Genomic DNA, 27,660 nt, shown 5'->3' with positions numbered 1-27,660 from the left:
GTTTGTTTACTGGAATTGGATTACAACACATTTGGCAGAGGTTTAGAAGACAGAGTAATTCTAAGGAAAAAATAATCCTCTGCTCAGCCTTCCCAAGTACCGATCAGCTGCGGGCGGGCCTGCGGGGGACATGGATACAGCACAGCTCCCCCCAGGCAGCTCGGCCCTGCAGCACACCAACAAACTCTGATCCAAAGCCACTGGAGGTAATGCTGTATCCCATTGGCTTCAGCAGGCGGTGGATCAGGGCTTTGGTCCCCAAACAGTGCTGCAGCTTTGGGCAGACCAAGGTTGGACCATGGTTCGGCCCCACTCATGATGCCAGAGAGTGACTTCCCTGTGCTGCAGATGAGGAGCAATGGAAAGGGTAGGGCAGGACCCTTTGTGTGTCCCAGTGGCAAAAGAGAGGCAGCAGGACCAGACCGTGGATGCACCTAGCTCCAGGGAGTAACTGAAGTGTGCTGGAGTTACTCTTCGCTGTTTTCCCAGCCGGGGGATGCAGAGTTGGCAGGCTCAGCCTGGGGGGTGCCAGCCCTGGTGGGCACTGCTGTAATTACTGGTCGTAAGCCGCATGCACAGGTCGCTCAGTGACGATGGGCTTTGACGCAGCCTGTCCTGGAGACAAGCAGACACAGAGATATTTCCACCACCATTTCCACTGGGGTCACAGGAGGAACGGCTGCTGCACCGAGCTGAGCCAGCTCAGCCCTGGCACAAGGGGGACCAAATCCATGGAAGGCAATGGTGTCGCGAGAGGGCTGTGTGTCTGTACAGCTGCTGAGCAACCCCTCCCCCTGGGAGGCTATCAGCCATCCCCTGCGTGGGGAGGGGGACAGAGAAATAAGCCCTTCGCTGTCATTTGATGGGGGATGATTCCTTGCCGCCACTCAGCGCCTTGCTTGTCTGCGCTGGGGTGGGTGAGCCCCACCATGGGAACAATGGGTGTGGCAGCTGAGGGGCCTTTGTTCTCTGCCTTGCCCTGTTAAAGGCGGGGGAGGATGTTTCCAGGGCACACTTGGCTGCCCTGGGAGTGCGGAGGGGTCACGGCTCACAGAATCCACTACCATGCTGCGGGGAAGGGTGCAATGATGGAGGAGGGGATGTAACATAGAGGGGCTCTGTGGTGGGAGGGCTGCATAGCTGGGGGGATCCTTGGAGGCATTCTGGCTGCAACAGCACAGGCCAAAGCGGGAGTTCTAGCACACGTGTAGAGGGTGTTGTGTGCTGATGTGCTTTTGCTGAGTTGGGGTCCTCAGGAAGCCCTTTAATTGAACCCCCCCAATAGAGAGGAGCCCAACTGAACAGAGTGGGAGAGAAACAGACTGGGGCTCAGAGACAAGAGAGCCTACTGTCATGGGGAGGGCTGGCTGGGGCAGTGCTGTGCTGCCCACCCCCAGCAGCGGTGACAGAGGAGAGTCCCATGATTCCTGGAGAAAAATGCCTCCAGGGGCAAATTCAATCAAGGGCTCAGTAATGAAGCTTATCTGTATGTGGCCTAATGCACAGGTACAGAGAGCACCAGTGCTATTTGTATTGTACCACGTGTGTGCTATTGTACACAACCAGCAAAATGCCCTTATCAGAAATGCTTTAGAGCAAGGCAGCTGTATCGGCAGCCTGCTGTGAGCTGGCAGAGAACGGCCAGATCTGGGGCTCTCCTTGGGCGGGGAGCTTTATCAGAACCCTGGGGCGAATTGGCAGCTGCCCGGATCCAGGACTCGTATAAGAGAGCCAGGAACATAGCCAAGAGCGAAGGTGCGCTGGAGAGAACAGCGGCTGCTGGAGGTGCAGTAAACTGACGCTGAGCAGTTTAGATCATTCTGCCTCCTGTCCTGCCTCCTAGGAGCAGCTTAGCCCAGATCAAAACACATAGGAGTTCGTCTCAGCCAGCCCGCAATAGGTCCCTGAGCCACCCACGCAATGTCTGATTGGCACTCTCCTCCGGCCCAACTCAAAGTGCTGACAGCGTACCTAGCTACCGATGCAGGCATGTGAACCTGCACAGACACTACATGCAGCCTGCACATGACCATTGTGCGGTCACATGCCAACACTTCATAGGAACAGAGAAACCTAGGGCTGGAAGGGACGTCAAGAGGTCAGCTAGTCCATCCCTCCGAGCTGAGGCACAGCTAAGTGTATGGCGCATGTGTACATGTGACAGACATGAATTCATTCAAACCGACAGCTATGAACGTGTAGCATAACATGCAGCACCACCGACAATGCGACAGCCAGGCATGGACATCCAAGCAGCTGTATCCATGCAACAATCAAGCACCTAGATATGCACTATGGAACATTCAAAGGCCTGGGCACTCATGGCCATTCAGAGCCAGAGCTGCCCAGCTATGACAGCATGTGTGAACTGGAGAGCCGTGACCCTGTGCACGCCCTGTGAGGGTTCACCTCCAGGAAGGGCAAGGGCGCATTTACACCACTGCCCTCTTTGGGGTTTCTGCCAGGGAGGGCAGCTCTCGGCTGCATCAGCGGCTTCCCAGGGATGGACACAGAGCCTGATGAACAGCCCTTGGAAGTCAGGGGAAAGACTGTCATTGATATAAATGAGCTTTGGATCAGGCTGTTAAGCAGACCATCCCCAGGCAGCCCCGGGCACACGCCCTCCCCAGACAGAGCCACTAGCATTTCAGGCAGGTGCAGCTCAGCAGCATTGGCCCTGGAGCGCTGCAGTGTAAATGCAGTGGGATTAGACTCCTCTTTACAGAAGTGTTTACATAAACCAATCCTGTCCTTCTCTTTTCAAGTGGATTCTCTGCGGGCCTCGGGGCTCACGTTCAGATAAACACGCTGGAATTTGCTGATAGGAGCTGCGGTGGTTTGGATTTCATTGCTTGCTTTCTGTAGCAGCACCTTTGGCGCTTTCTATACAAGGCTCCTACAGTGTGAGAGTCTTAGAATCGGCTTCACAGCAGAGGCTCCAATCATGTCCGAAGGGGAGGCCCATGCGGGCCCTGGGGAAAAAGGAGATAAGAAAATTGTCTTTGTTTTGCCTAAGACTTTACAGCACTAGGAGCCTGCACTGAATATTCCTGCACTGGACACCGAGCGGGTGCCGTGCACTCTTGGAAATCTGTCCCTCGCTGCTCAGCCAGACCCTTCCTGCTGTTCCCAAAGTGGAAATGACAGGCAGTTAACAGGCCGCTTCACCCAACACACCTTCAAACAGAACAGAAGCCCTTCCCTCCAGCCTCTCCCTTGCCTGCCTTAGCTAAATCCTTTGCTTGCAGAAGCAGTTAAGCATGTCCATGCTACCCCACCCCACGCTGCATCTGCTACAGCGTGGAGCAAGACATCAAGCATGCTCGGCACCTACCCACTCCCAGGGTCCAGGCATCGCTTTGCAACAGCTGCATCATGAGGGTGCATAGCATTCCTCCCATGTAGGGCCAGCAGGTGCACTCAGCTAGACTGACCCAGCTCCCAAGAAAGAGCAGAAAGAGACCCTTGGCATAATTCAGCTGTGGGCAACCTGTAGTTTTTCCATCTGGGCAGGCCTGATTCCTTACTCCGTGACCCAGACTGGAACAGCCTGCAGCAGGGGCTTGATTTATGGAAGGAAAGGAAATAATAATGCAGGACAATAGCAGGAAATGATTGTTTAATTAGCAGCTGACCCCTGGACAAACAGACATGGCTGCTCTCTGCCTGTGCCTAGTTTGGAACTACGCTCCATATGCATTTGTGGGGGAGGGGAGGTGCCAGCCTTGTTATTCAGACTGACCAGGGGTCTGGGGAGAAGGAGCTGGGAATTCAGGGGACTGCACAGTGCGCAGGGCCCTTCTTGCGCACGATCAGTGCAGAGCGAGGGCGGGAGCTTGCTTTTTCCGGCCCAGGCCGTGCTGCTGCTTTCCAGATTCCTGAGGCACATACTGAGGCGATTGGGATGTTTACTCCCGTTGTCCAAATCTCGCTCCCAGCTGTGGGTGTTACAGTAAACGCAGGAAGCCTGTGCCAAGGTAAAGAGCCCTGATAAAGCCTTTTTGCCCTTGCCAGGATTCTACTGCTGCCCCGTGCACTGCCAGGCCGAGCACTGAGGAACTCATCCCACCTCCACCTTTGCCTCTGGGCCTTGTGCCTCAGCCACGTCTTTGTTTATCCCCCACGGGAGTACGGATGAGCCCGCTTCCTCTGCTGCAGTTTCTCTAGACACACATGCTGCTCTCTGTGGAGCACACTATAGCTACTCTGAGGCTCCTGTCCCGGGGTTTCAACACTCAGTTGCAATGCAAAGACCTCAATTGTTTCCTGTTCTGGGCAGCAGGCTGAGAAAGCAGACACCAAACAGACCCTTGAAATATGGGTTAATTCCTTATGCTGAACAATCTATTCCATCTTGTATTTAGTTGTGGCACTCGAAGTACCTTTCCCAGACCTGAAGAAGAGCTTGGTGTAGCTCGAAAGTTTGTCTTTCTCCCCAACAGAAATTGGTCCAATAAAAGACATTACCTCATCCACCTGCTCTCTTTAAGAGAGGAGATGCCATTTGTGATGCCAGGAACTAGTCTGAGTCCTACCAAACTCATTTCACATAGGCCATCCAACAGCCATCAGATGCAAATGGCCACAGCATTATCCTGCGTGGTAGTGCTGATTGAAGTCAAGGGACATTTGGTGTAAAAATCTCTGATGGGATACGGCCCACGGGCGGCTTTGAAGCACTGACCTAGGGATGAACTGATCAATATCTCCTCACCAGTCCCCTGAGCCAGCTCGTGCCAATCCCCTTTGGCACTTTACCAGCTCTCACACATTTTGGTGCTAGTGAAAGTATAGCTCAGGAGCCAGAGCTCCCATCCAAAAACAGGGCTGGTTTTCAGAGCAAACATTAGCCAGGGCTCCCGCTGGCTGGGAGTCGCTATGTTCAAGGGTGCCATAATCCAACCCCTGTGTGTTTCACAGAGCTGGCTACGGGATTTCCAGGTGCCTCTGAGCCACTTCTGTGGAATCCGGCTAACGATCAACTGCAGAAGACCAGCCACGGCTGCCCTGGTGAGCTCTTCAGGGCGCAGAGACTGAGTTACTCATGATCCTGCTGGAAGTAGACAGTGAGTCAACACTGCCGCAAATGGCTTGAAACACACCCCGCTCTAAAGCAAACGCTGGCTGTCCGGACTGGCATAGTAACGGTGCAGCATGAGCAGGGGCAGCAGGGGCAGCTTGATCTGAGTGAAGCGGTGTGCTAAGCATTTCCTCCCATGGCTGCAGCTCTGTTTGCTAACAATAGTGGGAGCCCTCGCGTAGTTCAGCTGCCACAGCTGTACCCACAGGGCTGTTCTCAGTGTTCTTGGCAAGTGCTGAACATGGAGGGAGCTTTCAGAGAGACATAAACCTGTGACCGTGTGCCTGGCGAATGACGGCTGGCTTTGCAGGTGCTCTAGACTCAAGGAGGGGCAGCCATCATCTGGCTACAGGGTGCTGGGAAGCACATGGGAGGGATGTTGGCTAGCATGCCTGGCAGCATGGGAAGCTTCAGAGAGGGTGTTTCTGGGCAGGATGATTGTGGGGCTGTGACTCTAACACTCCCCCTCCCCACATGCCACCACTGCACCTCTGAAGTAATGGGCTTCCAATATTACGTTAAGACACCTGTGCATTCCCCATATTCTGAGGCTGTTCAGTGGCCTGCCTGGGCCCCAGAGTAAATCAGAGCAGCCACAGGGCAGCTCTAACTTATGCTCTGCCTCCGGTGGCCCCAGAGCTGCATAAGGGGGCCTCTGCATAACTGGGAATCAAGCCCTTTGTGTCTTACACAGGCATTGTGCCTTTAAGCTTTTCTGCTCAGGCACTGCACCTCCTCTCCCCTTCCCCTCCCCCCCTCCCCTGCTGCTTCTTTCTGTGAGGAAGCATAATTCAGCCCTGCATTCGTAGATAAAGGCTTGGAGACAGGGAAGTCATTTACAGGCACGAGTTTCCTTGTGCAAAAGTCTCCGCCTCTAATAGGAATTACTGTACAGGATCCAACCATTGGTCCATCTAGTCCAGTATCTTGCTCCCTACAGCAGCCAATAGGGAATGCTTTAGGGTTTTACCCACACCCAACTGTACCTGGGCTAAAAATTTCCTCCTGACCCCTGTAGGCTGCCCATGCCCTAAAGCCTGAGATCAGAGCGTCCTTATCATTTCTCCCCACTCCCTTGCCTCTTGTGTTTATGAACTGCCTGTGGATAGACAGGCACAGGATGTTCTAGCTAATCAGCTCTTTGAACGCTTCTTGCTCTGCTGCCCTTAGCTGCTAAAGTTCCTTTATGGGCCTTTTCTCCACATCCTCCTAGAGCTGGGCTCAGCATGCAAGTTCCCGTTTCATACTTCAGCACATCTTTATTTAAAGTACAAAGGACTGCAAGATCAGCCACTCAGGTGGGGATGCTGGAATCGGACAAGGCTCTGGCCACCCCCACCCCTTTATCCTAACACTTTTCCCCTCGCTTCCCTAGCACACACAAAGGGCCTTGTGGTTGGAGGCACAATGAGCCGAGAGGCAGGGACTGTTATTAGCATGACACATGACCAGCTGGGCACCATCCTGGGGCTCTAACATGTCATGAGCGTTGTTCCGTGCTCGGCACAGAGTACTGGAGAGACCTGGGGGAGGGGGCTGGGGGGAAAGGACAGTGAATCCAGCAGATGGCAGCCTCTCCCTCCCTACCTCCAGAGAGAAGGTCTGAGCAGATTTTCTGAAAACCGAAGCAGCGCAGGCAGGTCTATGCAGGACACAGGAAACGCCTTACCGCAGAGGAAAGAGGGGGGAGGTAAGTGAACAGGTGACAGTGAACCCAGCGAGCAGCCTTTCAGAGACGTAGTATAAACAAGCAGCTGGCTGTTCCCTCTCCTGTCCTTCACACACCCATTCCTGCAACAAGTTTGTTCTCTTGGGGACTCTTCTAGGGCCTGATCCTCAGCGGTGCTGCTGAGCACCCATCACTCTCACTGACTTCACAGATTCCCTGGGCCTGGTTCTCTTTGCCAGGCAGCCCCGCTGCAGCTACACCCACCTTCCCATCCCTTACCCTGGCAGAGCTGAGCAAAGGGGCCTGTGTGTAACTGAGAAGCAGGCCCAGCGTGTCTGGAGGGAGTACGTGGAGTTAGAGCAATGTCAAACCAATGCACGGGAGATCCCATTTGGGCCCCCTGAGGTCCCTGGAAGTCACAGGCTCAGCACCTCTCAGGATCACAGCCCTAGACAGGGACTGGCCCCCCACTTCCTGACCGCAGGGCGCAGCGTACGCTAGCTCTGCACCAAGAAATGGCTGGGGTCTAGGATTTGTATCAGGCAGTTTCAGTGTGTTGGGGCATTCACAGAATAACAGAAGAGCTGGGTCCTGCGTCTCCTCACGACAGTTTTACCCCACTGACCAGCTTATTAAAGCAAGGTCGGGTCAGGGGGGCTGCTGAATTTGTTTTACAAAACACTCTCACTTACACTGTAGCTACGTGGAACCTAACCAACCCTAATCCTAATCTGAATAACACTGACCCTAATTCATAGTAGCCATGGGCGGCGGGTATCATAGGCCAGGGAAGGCTAAACGTCTCTTAACCCAGGCTGTGGCCACACCCTAGCTCCCCCTCTCCCTCTAAACTGGCAGGGGCTCAGCTCGGGCCGGCAGCCTGGAGCTGGGGCTTGGCAGGGTGGCTCAGGGCTGGCCGGGGGTCAGGGCCAGAAGGCGGCCCGGGGGTCGGGGCTCCTCCGGCTGCAGTGGGCAGGGTGGGGGCTCAGGGCTCTGGCGGGTAAGGGGAGTAGAAGGGGCAGGGTAGGGGCGGGGCCAAGGAGCAGGGCCAGGGGGCTAGCCTTCCCGATGGGAGAGTTCACGCAATGCCCGTGATAGCAGCCATTCACTGCCATGGAGTTACTCTAGATTTACATGGGTGTAGCCGAGTGCAGGATTTGGCCCAACTCCACACTCTGCCACCCTGAGCTCCCTGGCCAATGCCCAGCCAGAGCCATCCCTGCATTCTCTATTGTGTGCAGCAGGTTTGGGGTTGTGTGTCTGCTTCTGCTTTTTATTGTGATGTGAACGAGGAACGGCGAGTATCTGCACAAATGGGGCGTGTGGAGGGCAGTGTAGATTCCAGGGGGTGCCCACCCCATTCTGAAGGAGAGTTTTTCTTTTGGTATGAAGTAGCATAGCCATTCCCAGGCCTCAGATCTGCGTCTGTCATACGTGCATCTGTCAGTCCCTCAAGGACACCTGTTTCCGGCTAGTTGTAGCCCAGTCCAGGGCTTTTTTGACCAGCAAGCCCCTCTCAGCACCATATGTGGCTACTTCATGTCTTTCTATGTCAGGCTGGTTCCTCGGTGTAAACTGAATTGTGACCAAATTTGTGAATGACTCCAAAACTGGAGGGGTAGTGGCCACAACCTGGACATAGAATCAAAGTGTAGAGTGACCTAGGGAAGGGCTGGGGCTGCAGACAGTAAGGCAGGGGTGGCCAGCCTGTGGCTCCGGAGCCACATGCGGCTCTTCAGAAGTTAATATGCGGCTCCTTGTAGAGGCACCGACTCCAGGGCTGGAGCTACAGGTGCCAACTTTCCAATGGGCCAGGGGGTGCTCACTGCTCAACCCCTGGCTCTGCCACAGGCCCTGCCCCCACTCCACCCCTGAGCCTGCCATGCCCTCGCTCCTCTTCCCTCCCCCCTGGAGCCTGCTGTATGCCACAAAACAGCTGATCAGGAGGTGCGGGGAGGGAGAGGGAGGTGCTGATCGGCGGGGCTGCCGGTGGGTGGGAGGTGCTAAGAGCTGCAGTGGGTGGTGCTGACATGTTACTGTGGCTCTTTGGCAATGTACATTGGTAAATTCTGGCTCCTTCTCAGGCTCAGGTTGGCCACCCCTACGGTAAGGGGAGGTTCAGTATTGTGATGACAGAAGTCAGCAGGTGGCACAGTTACACATAGCCTTCAAAGTGTCTTTTCTTAGCTTGTGAGCAAATGTTTAGTCTCAGGAAGACACGGCACCAAGCAGCTGCACTAGTTACAACATGCTGCTCTTTGTCAGTTTTTTTCTGCACCAATCCATGGCGAGAAGCTGTGGTGGGATGTAGAGAATTCACTCGCTGCTTTGTTCTCCATAGATGGAGATAATTCCTGGGACAGGGCTGCTCCCTGGGAACCAGGCATGGTGCATGGGCTGAGATGTCTGAGACAGTTTGCTTGCATGCTGTTAGTGCTGTCTCCGTTCCAGGACTGGTGTATGGAGTATAGATAAAGCAATTACACTGAGTACACACCTACATGCCACCTCACTGATTTCTCCTCCATGGGAAACTGACCTGCAAGGCCCAGGAATTCTGCTACTACTTGGCAGAGGGTCAACAATGGTGCCAAGATGGGGACCCTGGGCTCAGAAGAAGGGTCAACAACAGTATTAATGAATGTGAAGTTCTAGGCTGCACCCAGGGAGAGGAAATAAACAGCAGATTCTGTGCAGCTCAGGATCAGGGGCAGCATGTAACTTTTGTGCCCCAGGATTTTGGGGCTGGCTGGGTACCAGTCTAGTCCCAGGTAAAATCTGCAGTTGGCCTCTGGCCCCAACAGGTCATTCCAGCAGCTGGGAATAGCCAGAGTGCAGAAGCGCCCCAGCACTGACAACCAAGCAGGAGGTGGCATAAAAGCCACTACACCTGCTCTGTGCTAGATCAAGGTGAAACAGCTCAAACCCCTCTTGCCTAATGTTAACAATGGAGCCTGCCTGGATTCAGCCTCATCCCTAGAAGTTCTTAGGAAACACAAGTTGTTTCCCCCACTACAATAACTGCACTGTGTGTAAAGCACTTCAGTCTGGTGAGTTTCACATCCTTGCTCCCCACAGCCAGGGTCTTCCTATAACCCCCCCAGCCCTGATAACTATAGAGCTCACAGGTATCTTTGCTAATGCCTTAAAATAACCTTCAATCAAATAACCTTCTCCATGAAGTGCAGTTTGTATTGAACATTGGGAGCTCTAGGTGTTGGACAGATCCATACTTAGGGGTAACCAGCATTCTGATGATATCAGCAGTGCTGTGTGCCTCAGAGTTACTGCTTTTTTTTTTGCTTTTTTTTTTTTTTTTGGATTGGCCCACTGAGAATGGAGCACCAAATGCCTGCCTTCTCCAAGGGCTACACCAACTGGCCCCTGGCATTTCTCTGCTTGAGAATTTATTTTTATTCTTGCAACAGTCTTCATAAGAGGTTCTTAGAATTCACTCAACTCTGCTATGGGACCATCCCCTACTATGGGAGCGTCATGATAACTCCGCCTCTGAACTCTCAGAATCAGTGATACCCAAGGACTCATTTTAGGAGCGATGCATAATATGGTGCTGGTTAGTACTTGTATGTCACCACTGCTCGCCTTTGCATAGAAACAGAATTCTCTACTATGTGTCATATTCCTAATACTTCTACAGTAAAAGGAGATTCTCCTGGTGCTCACATGATAGGGGCCTGTGTTGTCAGAGCTCTAACCCTGTTGCTGCCATGGAACTCTGTGTGATTATAGCATGACTGTGAATTCCTACATGATCATAGAAGTTCTACAGCATTGTGACACCCCAAAAACCCATTTAGTCCAGGGGTGGGCAAACTTTTTGGCCCGAGGGCAACATCGGGGTGCAAAACTGTATGGAGGGCTGGGTAGGGAAGGCTGTGCCCCCAAACAGCCTGGCCCCCACCCCTGCCCCCTATTTACTCCCTTCCACTTCCAGTCCCGTAACTGCCCCCTCATGGAACCCCCTGTCCAACCTCCCCGCTCCCTGTACCCTGACTGCCCCGACCTATCCACACCCCCGCCCCCCCGACAGGCCCCCCGGGACTCCCACCCCCTATCCAACCCCTCCTGTTCCCCGACCTCTGACCGCCCCAGAACCTCCGCCCCATCCAACCACGCCCTGCTCCCTGTCCCCTGATGGCCCCCTGGGACCCCCTACTCAATCTCCCCACTGCCACGCGCACACCGTCGCCACCCCCTTACCATGCCACTCAGAGCGGCAGGAGCTTGCAGCCCCACTGCCCATGCAGCGGCGTGGCTGTGTGGGAGGGGGAGTAGTGGGGGAGGGGCTGGGGGCTAGCCTCCCCAGGCCAGGAGCGGCCGTAGTTTGCCCACCTCTGATTTAATCTGCTGGTTTTCTCCACCAATGACCGATGCCAGATGCTTTAGAAGAAGGCATAATACCCTGGGGAGAATTCCTGCCTGACCCCAGCTGCTGCTAAGTGTGACTGTTTGGATCACAGAAACCCTCTGGATGTTGCCAACTGATGTGCCAAGACTACTTCTGCTCCTGCTTTCCTGCCCTGTCAGCTTAGGATTTCAATGCCCTGCCTGGTTTGAGCCAGACCCGCTAGCCTGTTGCAAACCCAGGCCCAGGTCTGAACCACATCCCCTAACAGATGTAGGCTTAACTGAAAGCAATTTAAGAAGTGTTCCTGCCTTTAATACTCAGATGCCCAACTCCCAATGGGGTCCAAACCCTAAATAAATCCGTTTTACCCTGTATAAAGCTTATACAGGGTAAACTCATAAATTGTTTGCCCTCTATAACACTGATAGAGAGGTATGCACAGCTGCTGACCCCCCCCCCCCCAGGTATTAATATATACTCCGGGTTAATTAATAAGTAAAAAGTGATTTTATTAAATACAGAAAGTAGGATTTAAGTGGTTCCAAGTAGTAACAGACAGAACAAAAAGAAAAGGAGTACTTGTGGCACCTTAGAGACTAACAAATTTATTTGAGCATAAGCTTTCGTGAGCTACAGCTCACTTCATCGGATGCATGTGAGCTGTAGCTCATGAAAGCTTATGCTCAAATAAACTTGTTAGTCTCTAAGGTGCCACAAGTACTCCTTTTCTTTTTGCGAATACAGACTAACACGGCTGCTACTCTGAAACCAGACAGAACAAAGTGAATTAGCAAGCAAAATAAAATAGAACAAGCAAGTCTATGTCTAAGAAACTGAATACAGATAAAAACCTCACCAGTTCCAGTAAGCTTTCTTTTACAGACTAGTCTCCTTCTAGTCTGGGTCCAGCAATCACTCACACCCTCTGTAATTACTGTCTTTTGTTCCAGTTTCTTTCAGGTATCTTTCAGGGTGGAGAGGCTCTCTCTTTAGCCTTCTGAAGACAAAATGGAGGGGTCTCCCAAGGGTTTAAATACACTTTCTCTTTTGGATGGAGACCCCCTCCTCTCTCCTATGCAAAGTCCAGCTACAAAATGGAGTTTTGGCAGCACCTGGGCAAGTCACATGTCCATGCATAACTGAGTTCCTTACCAGCCAAGCCACATTCCTGGGAAAGCTCAGATGTGGATTGCCATCTCCAAGTTCATTGTTGGCTTAAGGGCTTCTTGATGGGGCACTTACTGAGGATATAGTCCTTTCTCAGGAAGCTGACCAAGTGCTTCTCTAAAACCTACTCAGAATCAAACAAGTATGCAGCCAATATTCATAACTTCTAATACAAAAATGATACATGCATACAAATAGGATTAATAGATTCAGTAGATCGTAACCTTTACAGAGATATGTTACATGGCATATGTAGCATAAAACACATTCTAGTTATGTCATATATACATTCATAAGTATATTTCCATAAAGCCTTATGCGGGGCACCGTCACACCCTCCTCCTAAACTTACTGCCTGAGACTTGGACGCTGTCCATGGCAGAGGCAGTACATGTAAAATCCCTGTTTGTCTTTGGTCACACTCCTTTTCAGTACCTTTAAACCATATGATGTCATTCATAAGTGTTCTAGCCAGTTTTGGGGTTCCTGGCCCCCGGATGCCTGAAAACAGGTTGGGGTGTAGTATTGCTTACAGAATGCAGACAGCAATATCTGTTAAAGTGTAGGTGTCTTGGCATTTAGCCACCAATGCCATGAGGCGGTGTGCCTCAGTTTCCCCTTCTACATAGCATCATGGGCCTGTTATGCTTTTGCTGCTGTGCCAAGCTTCCAGTCCATTTACAAGTATAGGCTGAAAAGTAACATGCTTGTGGGGCTGTCTTGTCACCATCCCTAGCATGTTCAACAATTTCTCAGGGCACCGTCACAATGAGTTTATGCCCTGAGATAGGATGATCGAGAGCCCTTCTACTCTTATCAGCCAGCATAAATACCTTCTACACTTTCCACAGTATGCATCCGATGAAGTGAGCTGTAGCTCACGAAAGCTTATGCTCAAATAAATTGGTTAGTCTCTAAGGTGCCACAAGTACTCCTTTTCTTTTTGTGAATACAGACTAACACGGCTGTTACTCTGAAATGTGTCATAAATACCATTGTTGTCCCTATTTCATATAAGCATCTGAGCTTTTTAACAAGTGTTATTAGGGTCTTTGCCTTGATAGTGTCCTGCAGCGGTGAGTTCTGTAGGTTTATGGTGCCCGTCTTGTCTTATTGCTTATAACTCTCACCTGCCTTTATCAAATCCTGGGTGTGCCACATCACAGCTGGTGGCTGTTGAGCAGCACAAGGCTACAGGTCAGGAGCAAAGAAACAAAAACTCTTTTCATACAAAATTCTCTTGTAATAAAGAAACGGGAAAGAAAGAGGATAAACACTGCTTGCACACAGGCCAGCTGCTTCTTAAAATAATTTGCTCCAAAGCATATCATGAGCCATCAGCTGCTCCTTTCCAAACACAAATCCCACCCTGCTCCTGGATATGAGAAATAAGGGGAGGGAGGGGAGAAGTAAAACTCTTGAGTAGCCCTGGGTGAGGAATGTGCTCCAGCATTTTATTGCAGGTTCACATTTGTCCAGGGTGCCCTCTGGAATCTTCAGAATGCAACTCTCCATTGCAGAAAAGAGCAGTTATTACTCAGTTTAGGTACACCAGCAGCTGCTGAATGGGCACAGTCTCTGCCACAGAATGGCAAACATTCTAGCATTCCCCAGAGGAATGAAACGGACATGCCCCCGACATTCTGGGCGGGGTATGAAACAGGCTGGAGGAAGCCTAGGCCTAAATAAGCATGAAGGTTGAATTCTCCTCTCACTGCAAGAAACCGTGATCCTTCTAGGACACTTAGGGCCCACAGCTAGAGGAATTTACCATGCTGGAGGGGAAAAGGCACCTAAAGGTCCAATTCAGCCTTGCACAAGTAGAAGCAACTCTTCTGAAGTTACTGGAATTGCACCTAGTACTTAACATCTTTCTTATCTATATCTGTCCATCTAGGCTTTTATATTGCATTCGTTACTGGGTTACGTTTTGCCCAGAGTTTCTATTAATATCTTAAGGATCTTCTTACCATCCATGGACATTCAGTAACACACATTTAAGGGCAGGATACCTTTTAATCTCTGCCCACCCCTGAAATCTAGGGGAGCCTTCTGCATTCAGGAGTAGAAAATAGAGACCAGCACCCCATTGCAATCCAGAGGAACCTCCTGCTTCCAAGAATGGAGATTCCCCTCCAGGTTCTGGCATCCCTCTGATTCTGGGAGGAGATATCTCACAATGAAGGGGATAGCAGAGACTGGAGGGGGAGGTGAGCTCCCACTGCAGTTTCTGCAGCTGGAGAAGGGGGAAAATTCAAGAGCCATTACTGCCTGTGTCAGCCTTAAAGAGACAGAACCAAGGCAGAGGCTGCATGTTTCCTGCAGCCAAGCATCTTGTTGTCGTTCATACCCTGAGGTTGCTTTAACACTCCTGCTGCCTCCGCTCCATGTTAGAATCCATATTCCCTAGAACGGCCTCCTTCTCTGGGACCATATACACAGGGGCTTGAGCTCAGGAAAGGAAGAGATTTCATTTTCTAAATGGATCAAATAAATCTCCCCATCTTGTGTGGCTTCCTCAGTGAGATCTATTCAGTAGCAGCATAAAGGGATGGGAGTGGTGAGGTCTGAAAGGGACAAAGCATACACGGCTGTCTCCACTCTCCATGACGCTTTCCCAAGAGCTAGGGAACAAACCCAAACAACAATGGAAACTAAAAGAAGTCACAGAAAATAACAGCCTGGAAGATTTGGGCAATTTTTCTGCAGAAGCAATACCAGCCCGCTATGGGAGCGGCAGCCACAGTATCCATGCTCTTGCATGATTCATACCTTGTTTAAAGATCCTTCAGATCCAAAGATCTTCCTTGTTTGAGGATCTAAAGATCCTTCGGTGTGTGTGGGGGGAGAAGAGATGAAATTTTACACTCGTGCAATTCATTTTGATTCCATTACAAGAACAGCGCCATGGGAAAAGTCCTATTGTATTCATCCTAACCACCTCTAAAGGACAGCGAGGTCACCAGCTCCCTTGGCAGCTTATTGTTATTAACTAACCTCCCTGGACAATGATCACCTTTTACCTGATATTCAGTTTACTATTTGCTCCCTCTCTTCCAGAGCCTCGCTTATTCCCCAGGAATCCACTGTTTTAGCCAGCTCCTTAAGAACTGCAGTGTGAATTGCATCAGGCCAATCTGTCTGAATTGATCTAAATCCTCTTTTAATCCCGCCAGCCCCTTATTGATTATCCCTCATGCTGCCATCGACCAAGCCACAGTCAGATCCGTTGTGCTCAGCTTCCCAGCCCTGCTTCTGTTATCCTTTAGGCTGAGCACTGAAGCAAGGTAGTGGGCAATGGTCAGTATTTCCACCTGTTTCATTCCCCTCTGTTATTTCCTTGATAAGTCCTCTCGAGTCCCTCTTACAACACAGCCGCAACACCTTTTCTCTTTGCAGTTACAGCTTTTGCTAACTTGGCTTTGTTTTGCTTTCTTGACCTCACCTCGCTGCGGCTTCATATCTGTGTCATATGATTTTTTCCTTTGGTCTTTATCAGATCTCTTAAAGCACCTGCTGTAAATAAAGAAAAACCTCACACACGCAAACACCCACTGTTCTTTTTAACTGTTTGCCTGAAACAACCCTCCCTGTTAGCAGGGATGGATCCTGCTGGGAAAGGGAAAAGAGGGGTCTGCTGACTCAGTGAAGCACGTACCACATTACCCCACCTGGAAATGAGGGAGGGCAGAGGGGCTGCCAGGAGAGAGAGGACCTAGGGGGCAGGTTGAGCAGTCTGGAGGGAGGAACTGTAGAAGCATGTTTGAACTTGACAAACCATGTGGACTATGCCTGGAGAGCAGGTTGGGAAGACACTTGCACACAGGCTTTTATTCGCCTCATTTTTCCAGACCAGGATGTGGAGATGTTTTGGGCTCTACCTCAGTTCTCAGTTCTTCCAGAAACTCCCCGCTCTCCTGTAATTCCTCATTTCGTCTCAGCCCATGAGAGCGTGACCTTTCTTTGGGCTGGCCATGGAAGGTAACCCCAGTGCAAGTGAGCACAGGCGGAGTGAGGTCTCCGTTTTTAGAAAGGAGAAGGTGGACAGAAGCAGCCTGGGGGAGTTGTTACGGACCAATCCTGTGAGGTGCTGAGTGTCTCCTGCAAGGTGCTAACTGCTCTCGATGCGCTGTGACTTCCCAGGAAGCTGCAGGCACCAATTGCTCAGCACCTTGCAGGATCAAGCTCTACAGACTCCCCCATTCTGCCACTGCTCTCCTTCTGCTTTCTAAAAACCGAGAGCTCTATCAGCTTGTGGTCCCTTGCACTGAGGTTATCCGCAGCTTCCAGGCTCTCCCTCATTTCCTGCCTGCTGTTCGGTTTCCAGACAAAGACACATTTGTTCAACTAGAGCGATGGTTGAGAATAAATATCCATTAACTCAAATATTCCTTTGCTGGAGTAAAACAATTGGACAGCGGGAATTTCTAGTTACGATTCTACAAATGACCTTAACTCTGCCCCATATCCTCTGTGACCAACCCCTCCCTAGAAATACACCTCAACTGCAGCTGTTACAACTCGAGATGTATTTTAGACTGACTGCAACGAAAAGGAGAATGCATTCTCCAGGCAGATGAACGCTCTTATCTCCACTATGAGGAATTAGTTGTCCCCCAGGCTGGTGTGATGAAAGGGGGACTGAGAGTTCTGCAACCCGTGTGTGTTGAGGGGATCAAGCAGAGATGGGCTTATGGTCTGCACATGCAGGATGGTGGTCTCTGACCTTCCTCAGGGGCATGAATTTGGAAGTTATAGCATGATTCTAGCCCCTGTGGGGAGCCTGGATGGGTTCTCTGGCTTGCATAGAACACATATGGAAAACCAGATACAACGCACCATACTAAGAAGCTCTCACAACACCCCCTGAGAGATGTCCACCACCATTTCACAGGTGAAACTCCCGTACCACCTAACTGAGCCACAAGAGAGCTGCCAAGGGTGTAGGGTGGCAGAGAACCGCCTAAAAACTGGATCAGACCCATTGCAAAGCCAGTCTGCAAGTTGGTGAGAGCACGCCCACAGCACAAGTCCTGGGAAACAGCTTCATACATCACCAAGGATGTGCATGGTGGGAGAGAGAGAGGCAGTGAAGCCCTGGTAAAGTAGGATCCTAGGTTTGCTGAGAGCAACCTGGCTACAGAGAACGTGTGCGGGCCAGGGAGGAAGGTGGTGCAGATTTTGTGGCCTCAGGGACACATCAGCTGCACAGGAGGTTTATCTGCAGGAGATGTTACAATCTGCAATTTATACAAACCCTACAAGTCCCCCCTCCGTGTGCACAAACCCTGGGGAACCACATTCCTCCTCCCGCTCTCCCTCTTGTTTCACCACAGCAGCTTCAGTCCCAACATGCCTTGAGGAATTTGAAGGAGTGCTATTCTGGTCATGTTGCTTTTCAGTCCACTCCAAAGTGCCTGCTTTCCACTAATGGGAGCTGGATTATGCACACCAGGACTGGTAACTGACCGTAACCGCTTAGTAGCATGACTGGTTTGTGTCCACACACAACATGGCTAATGTTGAGTTAATAGCTGTACAGTTAGTTGTGTGTCAGCCTGCCATCAGCCTACGCTGGCATTTGATTGGCATTTTGCAGCCAAGTCAGTACACTGATTTTTCCCCCCTACTCCATGTATCACTAGGTGAGCCAATCCATCTAGTCCCAGCTCTCAGTGGGGCAGGGCATCCTAGACTGCACTACACCACATTCTGCTAGCACCTCTGTGTACACACATCTTATCTCCCACTATGGGATAGCCACCCAGCTTTTCCCAGCATGCACTGAGAGACAGCATGGTAGGTACCGGTTCGCAAACAGGAATCAGCCACAGCTGTGAGGCAGAGAACTATGCTTTTTGTAACCAGTGTCACAAACTGGTAATTAAAGAACAATGGTATTTGTGTTGTGGACAACACCCATGCCTCTTAGGGGCGTGTGCAATGGCCATGGGCAGAGTGGGTGGAAGCACAGCTCAGCCTGCTCGAGTGGGACAATGAGGGGCAGTATTCCAAATATTCCTGCCCAGCACAGCAGAAAGCTGGAGCTGGATGTGTCTGCTGCAATCACAGATGGGAAAGTCTGCAAGTCTTAGACAGCGAGGGGAATCACGGGACCTTTTTCATATCCCGGAATAATGTGGAGGGCTTCCCTCAGTCAGCAGCGCCAGGGAGAAGACCATGATCTGATCTCTGTGCCCACCTGTACAGGGTCCAAGAAGGGGGAGACCAATCCGAAGCTAACAGACATGTCCCTTCTACAAAGGGCCTCCAAGCCAGCCCCACCCAGTAGAACCCCTAGCTCACTTACTGCTCTAGGGGAGGCAGGCCGATATCAGGTCAAAGAAGGAGCCACTTAACACAGCGCATAAGGTGCTTGAGCCAGACCTTACAATCAGAAAAACAGGCTCTGAGGCCCAAGTCAGGCTAGTGTCTTGGGGCCTGTATCAGCCAGCATAGCTCCCAACCAGCAGGGCTAAGTCCCTACTGAACTTCCTGTTCCTAGTTATATAGCCCAGTCCCAGGGCAGGGCAAGATTCCTTGATAGGCCCCAGGCTGGTTTGCCTGTAAGCACCAGACTGTCCCTTAAAGGGGTAGTACAGACCTTCACACCACCCATCCTGGGCTTTCGGACACAGCCTTTCTTTGCTTCTCTCCACACACGCCCAGACACACTCTGAGGCCAGGAGGCCTGCCAGGAATCAGGGGTGAGGTCAAGCTGGGGTCCAAAGTCAAGCTGTAGTAGGATGAGAGTTGAAGCCTAGGGAAGAGTGCTGCGGACTGTTGACTGGTGGGAATGTAGCTGCTCACCTGCAACACATACAGCCCTTGGGAGGCTGCAGCCCAGAACTGAAGTTCTGAGCCCAGCCTGGGTGGACTCTAGGCTCAGTCCCTGAGGAAAAATTACCAAAGTGCCTGGGCTTGCAGATACGAACAGCTCCTCTCTCCAGGATGACAATATCAGTTTCCACCCCACTTAGCCTCCTACCCCGCCTATTGCACACAGGCTGGGCCTTGCCTGTCTTCCGACAAAGGGAGTGCCCTGAAGACTTACGCCATACAGGGAATCAGGCGCGCAGCTCCCATTATCCTTCCCCGCAGCCCTTGAGCCTCCCCCCAGACTGTATCATCCCCCCACTGCCAGAGAACAACACTGGGAAATATAGACATAAGCTTGTCCCTTTGACAATGCCTTATGCCACAGAGACCCATTGGTGCCAATGGGCAAAGGGTTCGCTGTTCTTTACAAGCAACACCTGTCTCAGCCCTGACACACTCACTGTACCTAACACACCACTTTCATTTAGCCATGAAGGGTAGCATGTGAGGGTTGTGCTGAAAGCTTGTAACTTATCAATACTCAATCACTGCGAGATGTGTGTACGGCTGATATTTAAGGAATAATGTAACTATATGGAAAACTATATGGGATTGAAGTTAAAGTAAGTCACCAGGGAATTGTATGTCTCAGTGACGGCCAATTCAAGTGGGAGGGAGTTGTCACCCCTTCCTGGTCGGCGGATGATGTAAGGTTAGTTGTTGTTCAGTTGTCCAGCCTTTCCCAAGCCCAGAACAGTCAATGCAAACCATCAAAGACAACAGCAAACAATTGAAGCCACTTGGCTGTAAAAAGGACCAATCCAGCAGATCGCCCTGTCTATGAATAAAGACAAAAGACTGATTCAGTGTAGCACAGGGTGGAGAAGGCCTCTTGCATCCATTCACTGAGGAGACATCTGGCTGAGCGGAGGTGTTCCATGAAAGTTTGGATTCTTGTTCCTGGGAGGTCAGCCAGCTCTGCAACGGACTGAACTTTGGCAGGGTGTGGGGGAACCAACTTTATTAGGCAGGAAAGGGAACTGTTAATAGTGTGGGCCCTAGTTCGCGTTTTATGATTTTATTTTGTATTGTGACTGTTTCTTTTCCATTATTCTCTCTCTTGTTTACAAAGGAACCGCTGTTCCTTCTTAAATAAACCTTCCTTAGCTCTATTATGAGTGCTCCTCAGCGCTTTGCATTATACAGGAGGGTGATTTAAGGCAAAACTGGTAAACTGGGGTACACTGCTCCCTTACAGGTAGAGGAGCTGGATTTCTGTGAGTAGCCAGTGTCGGGGCTGGTTATCACAGGGGAAATGCTTCTAAATGACTGGAGGACTGGAGTGCACCTGTTGTTAACCTGCAAGGGAAGATGGGGCTGGCATAGCCTGGAGGAGGCTGGCTAACAGGCTGGTGGTGTTGGAGAACTGACACCCAGACTTCCTCTTGCTGGAGGCCAGGGGTAACAAGAAGATTCAGCCCTGGGTACCCCAAGAACCATCAGCCCCATTGTAACAAGCTGGGACAGGCCTTCAGACTCCACTTACACTTGCCTGTTGGCCTCCCAGCCATCTGTGCCTCTGTCCTTATTTAGAAAAGAAAAGAAGCCAAGGGCCTTCTCTTCATCTGAATAGCAACAGGCAGAGACCCTGGGCTGGAGGGAGTCAAATCCGGGTTCAGTCAGTGTCAGGATTCCCCACATGCTGCTCCCGGCTCTTCAAGGTGAATCTCCCATCCTGCTGGGAGAAGAGAATCCTTCCCTTCCCCAAAGACCCGCCCTCATGCGCTGCGGGAACCACCTACTAGAGCAGAGTCAGGGCTGGCAGTTCCCATGGCGGCTGGGTTGATGCACTGAGCAGGATAGACAAGAGCTGGTTGGAAGTTCTGAATGAAGAGTCTTTGTTCAAAGCAGGAAAGGCTGGTTTCCCCAGGGATGCTTCAGGAGGATTTTCATTTTGAATACACATTTTGACTTAAGAACATTTTGTGGCATTCGAAGTCGCATTAAAATGTCCCATGGGAAAACTGACCTTTTTTGTCACACTTGGCATTTTCCAGCTCCAAAATGTTGGTTTAGCTGGAACTGCCTTTTTCCTTGGGGGACTTTCCAGCTGGAAAACCTCGACCAGCTCTAGCCTTGAGCAGGCCTGAGGATGCTATTTGAATGCAGACCCAGTGCCTAAACTAGAGTGGGCGGGATTCAACCTTGCTGACAAATTGCACTTCCCTGGTCTACTGTACTGATTGGGAGAGAGGAATTTTCCCACTGGGCAACCCAAGGTTCTTTCTACTGCCTGCCTTTGGTGGCTTTCTGTTCAACCACGGGCTCCGTGCTAGCTCCACTGACACAGGCTGTTCTGGAGATGTACAGAAGAATAAGCAGCACCTCCCCCAGCTGCCCAAGCCATATGCTGTCCCCAGCCACCACTGCCCACTCCTGTGGCTGCCATGGTTGCTGCAGGTGTGTTCCTTCCACCCCACTCCACCCAAGTAAAAGATGCAGCTGCTTTCAACAGCTGCAACCTCCTCCACCCTAGCTGTCCCATGGTCACTAGGAGCCCGCCCCCAGAGTCTGCACCAGCAAAAGCTAGTGGCAGCTGTCTGCTGCTGGCTGCTTTCACTGTGACTGCAGGGGAGTTTTGCAGTGAGATCAGTGGGTCTGGACTCAAATAGCAGTTTCCTCGTAAACATGGGGCAGGTTTTCAAACTGCACTTCTCCATTCAGTTTGGCTTATGACTTTGCGGTGATTGTGCTTCCTCCTGAGTGCACAGAAGCAGCTCCCAGCATGTCTGGCCTGTAGGTATGTTCCTTCCATGGGCAGCTTCCACCCTGTCTGCACCTCAGAGATTTCAGGCAATGGAATGCTCGTGCTTGCACCTGCTTCCCCTTCCTTTCCTCCTGTTTTTATTCTGTCTTGGTTTCTCCATCCTTCCCACTCAGCGCAGGACAAATACGCGTCTTCTTCCCTTATTCAGCTCTGGTGCTGCCAAATCGCCTTTCCTCGAAACATGCCCTGAGAAGAAGAAGTGTGCACATTGGCTAGAGCCTAGGACTGGAGGTCAGGGCTCCTCCTGGGTTCTGCTTCTGGCACCAGCTTGCTGTGTCATGGTGAAAAGGTCATTACCCCCTCTGTGCCTCAGTTTCCCCATCTGTAAAATGGGTCTACCCACTTCTGGGGGGATGAGTTTCCCTAAAACATCCACAGTGAAGGGTGCTAATTAAGATTATTATTATCCTCCATTCTATACAGAAATATAGTGGACAATGGTCACTGCCGGTGTGATTCCCCTAAAGTCAAGGTCATTACACTGGAAGGGACAAGCTGCATTTGAACAGTTGCACACTTTCTGAATTCCCTTCCCCGTTGCTGTTCATCCCAGATATTTGCACATATATAGATGCTCTCTTTCTGCCTATGACTCAGCCTCCTCCTTCCCTCTGTCCTTCAGACACCTTATAGTCCAGCCAGAGTTCACCGCATTGGAGCTTCACTGGATGAATCGGCCAGAAAGTAACCTCTGGCAATTTCGGGGGGCTTTGGTCTCCTATATAACCAGTTGCTGTCTCATGGAGAAGGGAGCAATATAAACAAGCCACCATTCCAGGTCGAATGTGTAGTGTGTAAGAATCCTCTCTATATACACCTACCTGTGTGACATGGGCTAGGTCCAGTTCTATTGGTCAGGGATCACCATCCCAAAACCTCCTGTCCCAGTGCCTCATGCTGCCATTCTCAGCGGAGGAGCCAAAGCTTGAAAACCGAAGCACACGCTCAGGCAAGAGGAGGCCCCATGGGTCAGGGTGAAGCACACCGACAGGGTGGAGTGGGAGCATTGTACCCAGTCTCCACTGGGCTATCAATCCAGCACCTGGCACTGGCACTGAATTCACTCCAGAAATATTGTAAAATAAAATGAGTAGGACGGCTGCACAGGGAGCCCTGCTAAGGTGGCCTCCCCCTTCTCATCCTTTTCCCCCATCTCTGGCTCAGCCCAGCTCCCCTGTTTGCAGGAGATGCGCATCCTCACCATGACACAGTCTTGAAGCAGCTTCCTGTGAGACCGTCTTTACTGCTCCTTCTCCACCATGTCCCCTCTGGAGATCTAGCAGCTTCTCCTTCCTTTGGGGCCAGGCGTCACTCCCTCCTGAGAAGCACTGGAAGGAGATAAACTTCCTGCAGCAATGCTGATGATCCTGGCTGAACCTGTGCCCTGGGATAATTACCCCGGGACGGGCTTAGGCTGAGCCCCCCAGTTCAGCATGCCGAGCCCCCCCCAAAGCAGGCAGCCTCCTTTGGGAAAGGCAGGTGCTTCTCCAAAATGGAGGCAGTTGGCTGGAGGGTTAATGTGAGGAAAGTGGGGCTCTGTGAAAATCAGGTTTCTGGAAACACGTATGCTTCCCCAGGCTTTCATTCACTACAATCCAAGGACCTGCAAGTGGCTGGGGATGCTAGTGGAGAGCCTCCGTCTGGTCTAGGCGTCTGGGCTGCGCTCCGGCCTACTGTACAGCACAGACACAGCTTCCCATTCTGTGCTGCGGGGTCCAGGTGCCATTCTCTGCACTCCCCATCGGCTTATGACCACGGGAGAGTCATCCGCCTTCGCCCTCTTGCCAGAGTGAAAAGGGGAAGAAGGGCCAAGGCAGGTAGAATGCGTTGAAATAAACGGCTTTTTTGTAATGACTTTCCCGCATTTGGCCAATAAACCCTCTTCCAGAGCTAGGGACATTTCAGGGGCTGCATTGCAACATTGGTCTTTCTCTTTGTGCTCTGTTTCTCCGACACTCCTTTCTCTGCTTTTCTCACGCCTACTGCTTGCAGTCACTCTCCCTCTGCTCAGTAAAAGTCACAGCCAGTGCCTCAAGGAAGGGATTAGAATGCCATTCACTCCCTAAACAGGCTTAATAAACCTCTCGGGCAGACCTCTCTCCACAATCAGCCATACGATGCAAAGACCATGTGGCCCTACTCCCAAAAGTGCCTAAACCCATCCAGGGGGGTTGGATCAATAGTTGGGTCCAGGTGAAGGAGGGGAGCAGGGATCCAGGGTGAAGGAGGGGAGCAGATGGGTTTATCACTAACCCTGGGTGTTTCTATGACACGCAGGCCCTTTGGTGGCTCTCTCCTCTGTGTCAGCAGCTCTTGTCAGGCCTGACACACTCACTACACCTAACACACTGTTGGCATAATCAGTATCTAAAAGGTGTCATGTAAGGTATCATACACAAACTGGTAACACATTGGTCCCCAAAATCAGTGTGTGGTGTACATCCAGGGTGTGTGCTAAGAGTTATAAATGTGAGCTAGAATTATCTTCTGAACGTGACTTGGCAAGAGGTGCCCAAGCCTTGGCTGTCACAGATAAAGAACAGGGTTCCACTTGCTTGAATGTGTCTTCGATGTAATGAGGCAAGGGGGATGACCAAAGACAAAGCAAAACACATTTACATGCAAGGTAAACAAAGCCACCAGGAGAGCCAGACTTAACATGCTTGACGGAGGGAATGGAGATAGCACCCCCAGGGACACTTCCTGTCTCTTGGGGTAGGGTCAATGAACTTGGGAAGACAGCCTGGCGCCTACCTCTCTCCCCCAGCAGCTTGGGTCTGTACTTACTCTTCAAAAAATACATTGCAAAGGTTCACTGTGCCTGCACCTCAAATGATAAGCTATTGAATCAACTGATCGTATACCACATCACTGTATTATAAAAGAGCATGCATACAGTACAGTGTTTTATAAAAGTTGGTGACACCCTGGTGATTAATGTCCCTGTGAAATGGCTGCATTAACACTATGTGAGGAACTATGGATACTGCCTGATATTATGCTGTAAAGCCTGTGATCAAACACAGGGAGAAAGAGGGGAGGGAAAGTTGTTATCTACCTGTCTCCAATGTAAATTAAGCACTATGGAATCGAAACAATGGAAGCCCTATTTACATAGGAATCAGCAGGGGGATGGGAAGTCAACAGAAAGGGAAGAAGAGAGGGAAACCTTCCTGCCGCTTGTAACAGGGTCAATGAATGTTGGGAGATATAAGCAGAAACAGAAAACCATTTTGGTCTCCAACAGTGGGCAGATACGAGAGGCCAGAGCTCTTGCATATCTGAGAAAAGCAGATCCTTCAGCCCAGAGGGTTGAAGTCTCTGGGAACTGAATATTGGTGAGCAACCTGCCTCGGCAAGGAACGTGCTGAAGTTACGTTTTAGCTGCAGAAGCGTATTTTTACTTGTGTGTGTTTGTCCCCCGTCTCCCTTTACTCCTTGCACTTGGTATCACTTAAACCTCTGACGTTTTGTTTAATAAACTTGTTTTACATTCAATATAAACCACCGTGCTGTGATTACGTTAGTGTATTTGGTCACCCCAGTTAGCTTAATAAACGGCTGTTACTGGGTCTTTAAAGGAGCAGCAAATTTAGTAACGTCCGTGAGCGTTCCAGGAGAGAGCTGGATGCTGCAGGGAGGCACCTCTGGGGAAATTTGGGACTGGGAGGGTGTTGGTGGAAGGGCTGTGAGCCACGGCAGCCCAGCATTTAAGGCACCTCGAACTGCAGGGTAGGCAGAGACACACTCCCTTACTTGGGTGACCAGATGTCCTGATTTTATAGGGACAGTCCTGGTATTTGGTGCTTTGTCTTATATAGGTGCCAATTACCCCCCATCCCCTGTCCCAATTTTTCACCCTTGCTATCTGATCACACTAGCCCTTACTGCTCTGGATTGAACCCCAGAGTGTCACTGTTCCCCAACCCATGAATTAGCTATGGGGATTTGAGTGACAGGGCCCAAAGTCATAATGTATTGTGGGAAGAGCGCTCCTCAAACTATCTCTTAAGTGAGGGCTCCTACTTTTCTTAAATTCCCAGCTGCAGACGGGGCAGTGGGGGTGGCTGCTCTTCTTCAGATCTCCCAAGATCCATATCCTGACCCAGAGCTCTCTTCTCAGATCTCTGAGCAATAGGCAAGACTGGAATAGCAGGGCTGCACTCAGGACTTGATTAAATTTCCCCTCCCTGGTGCAGCTCCATCAGTGCTAGTGCTGATGGGACAGGCTGAGAAAGTCGAGCATAGGAGAGTCTCTAGGAATACATACCTCTTCCATGTAAGCCACGGAGACCACCCCCGCTACCCAGAGCTCAGACCTGAGTTTTGGGAGAACTGGGGCTGCTCTTCACTGCTCCCAGGAACTGCATCCAATGGACACCGAAGCCCAGATTTGCAGACATGTGTGAGGCCCTCCTCTGGAATGTGCAATGCCTATGCATACCTTGGCATCTAATGACCCATGGTCAGAGGTTAGGCAGCCTGAGGAAAACATGCCCCTTTGTCTGTGTAATTCTGCCTGCTGCCGGTAACTAGCTGGGCTCTCAAGAGAGCGAGGACAGCTCTAAGTTCGGGGAGATCGGGCTAGAAGCAGAGTGCTGTGCTCTACGTTCGATTCTGAGAATTGTCTTTTTCTGGCCAGTTGGCTTCACCCGGTCGTGACCTTCGTCTCTAAGGACTGGGCCAGGCCAGGCAATGCTGCTGCCGCGTGTTTCCATACGCAGTCCCTGCTGCTGGAGAGATCTTCTAAAAAAAAAATGCTTTGAAGAGGAGAATAATTGTAGCAGTCTGCTTCTATTTTGGGTTCCTGGTGGGGAGGGCTCATTCATGGGCCCCAGCCGGGGGCATCAGTGCGGGTCACTAGCGGATGAGGCAAAATACTCTGGGCAGTCAGAGGCGAGGATGTGCCCAGCTGGGCTGAGAGGGGCACATCTCCACTGTAGAGAGAACCCAGCTTCCCCAGGACTGGCCAAGGCACACATGGAATTATGACTCCCTGGTTACTGGCCAGAGGGGTCTGCAAACTGGCAGCTGAACCCAGGTTCCTTGGATACTGTCCAGGGAGCTGGTTCACTCAAGGTCCCCTATGTTTGCTGTCTGTGCTCTTTAGCAGGTAGGCATCTGTCAAAGTTCCTTCCCCACTCTGAACTCTAGGGTACAGATGTGCGGACCTGCATGAAAACCTCCTCAGCTTATTTTTACCAGCTTAGGTTAAAACTTCCCCAAGGTACAAACTATTTTACCTTTTGCCCTTGGACTTATCGCTGCCACCACCAAACGTCTAACTGGTATTATTAAGAAAGAGTCCATTTGGAAACATCTTTCCCCTCAAAATCCTCCCAAACGTTACACCCCCCCTTTCCTGGGAAAGGCTTGATAAAAATCCTCACCAATTTGCATAGGTGACCACAGACCCAAACCCTGGGATCTTAATGAAAAAGCATTCAGTTTCTTAAAAGAAGAATTTTAATGGAAGAAAAAGTAAAAAGAATCACCCCTGTAAAATCAGGATGGTAAATACCTTACAGGGTAATTAGATTCAAAACATAGAGAATCCCTCTAGGCAAAACCGTAAGTTACAAAAAGACACAAAAACAGGAATACCCATTCCATTCAGCACAGCTTATTTCCTCAGCCATTTAAAGAAATCAGAATCTAACGCATATCTAGCTAGATTACTTACTAAATTCTAAGACTCCATTCCTGTTCTGTCCCCGGCAAAAGCATCA

General features: G+C 50.9%; 1 long non-coding RNA gene across 1 annotated transcript; it reads right to left on the bottom strand.

The window, feature by feature from the left end:
* Positions 1-21,766: 21,766 nt before the first annotated feature.
* On the bottom strand, positions 21,767-27,660 carry LOC122461629. Its single transcript, XR_006283645.1, has 3 exons — positions 27,615-27,660; positions 23,133-23,259; positions 21,767-22,117 (listed from the first exon to the last, which is right to left on the bottom strand). It is a non-coding gene; the product is annotated as an uncharacterized LOC122461629 (long non-coding RNA).

Source organism: Chelonia mydas, chromosome 9 (genome assembly GCF_015237465.2).
Source record: "Chelonia mydas isolate rCheMyd1 chromosome 9, rCheMyd1.pri.v2, whole genome shotgun sequence".
Lineage (NCBI taxonomy): Eukaryota > Metazoa > Chordata > Testudines > Cheloniidae > Chelonia > Chelonia mydas.
The sequence above is the reverse complement of the archived record's forward strand: the minus strand, read 5'-3'. Positions and strand labels throughout refer to the sequence as shown.